Below are 1,269 nucleotides of genomic sequence, written 5' to 3' on the forward strand. Positions count from 1 at the left end.
CAGTGGACGTGGCAGTGTTAGGTTAACGGTTGGACTTGATAATCTTAAAGGTCTTTTCCAACCGAAACAATTCTATGATTCTATGCATTGCACAATCCATTGTTGAATTATTAAGCAAACTGTGAGTAAGAAACAAGGTAAGTCTTTATTACATGTAAATCAGCAAATAAGGAAAGTCACACCCACAGGCTGTTAAAAGCAAACAGCTACACTGCGAATGGGAATTTCTAGTCTGAAAAGAGCTGCTATTTTAACAGAAAGATGAAGATGCAGTATCACAAAAACAGCAGTTTCCAGCTCCAGAAAGCATTGTAAAATAAATGTCAATTTTAGTGGTCACATTACACTACCTTCTTCCCCCTTTATCAGGAAATAAGCCCATTATGAGATAATCATGGCTAGCCTAACATGAGAACAAAACATTTAAGACCATGAGCAACTTATTCCAAAGGAGTCAGGAATCATTTCTCAAGGGTTTCTTATTATTTTAAATTATTCTTTTTTTTTTTTTTTTTTGGGGGGGGGGGAAGCAGCTGTACAAGTGTCTATTCATTCCAAAGATCCAGGGAGCTGGTGAACCATTTCAAGACCTTCTCCAGGAACAAATGCTGCACTAAAAAGATGGCAAGGGAAGTAAGACTTTGGTTAGTTGTTCTAACCAACTAATTTGGACTACCATAGTCTCTGTTTATTAAGTCCACTCTCAGTACATGGTGTATCTCAAAAAGACACTACACCTGAAATCCTGGGCACCAAGTCTGCACTACTTGTATCCAACATACAAGTAAAACTAGTATACATTTAAGTAAACTGAAATGCAAAGTAAAATTCCACCTGACAACAAGAATTTAACAGCATAAGTGATACAAATTCACATATAATATCATGTTGCAGTAGCAGAGGACTTGGAAAAGCTTTTCTGGCTCGTTTTATTTTACACACAATCATTAAATTAGTTGACAATTACAAGAAGTATGAACTTGCGCAATGTAAGCCTCCGATCCCTCCCCACCATCTCAGATTAGAATAAAAGGATGATAGTTGCCACTCAAGATAAATGACTTACAGGGAACACCAGGTAAGTGATAAATTACTCCATTTTGCTAAACAGCAATTTTAAATAACTTCTAAATGGCTAGACCATGCAATTTCCTCACTAATTTTCAGTTTCTTTTATTTAATCACACAGAGTATGCACTTCAAAAGCAAATCTGCAATTGGGTGTCGTGGTTTAACTTCAGTCGGCAACTAAGCACCACGCAGCCGCTC

The sequence above is a fragment of the Aptenodytes forsteri genome, unplaced genomic scaffold, assembly GCF_000699145.1.
Source record: "Aptenodytes forsteri isolate BGI_AS27 unplaced genomic scaffold, ASM69914v1 Scaffold190, whole genome shotgun sequence".
NCBI lineage: Eukaryota > Metazoa > Chordata > Aves > Sphenisciformes > Spheniscidae > Aptenodytes > Aptenodytes forsteri.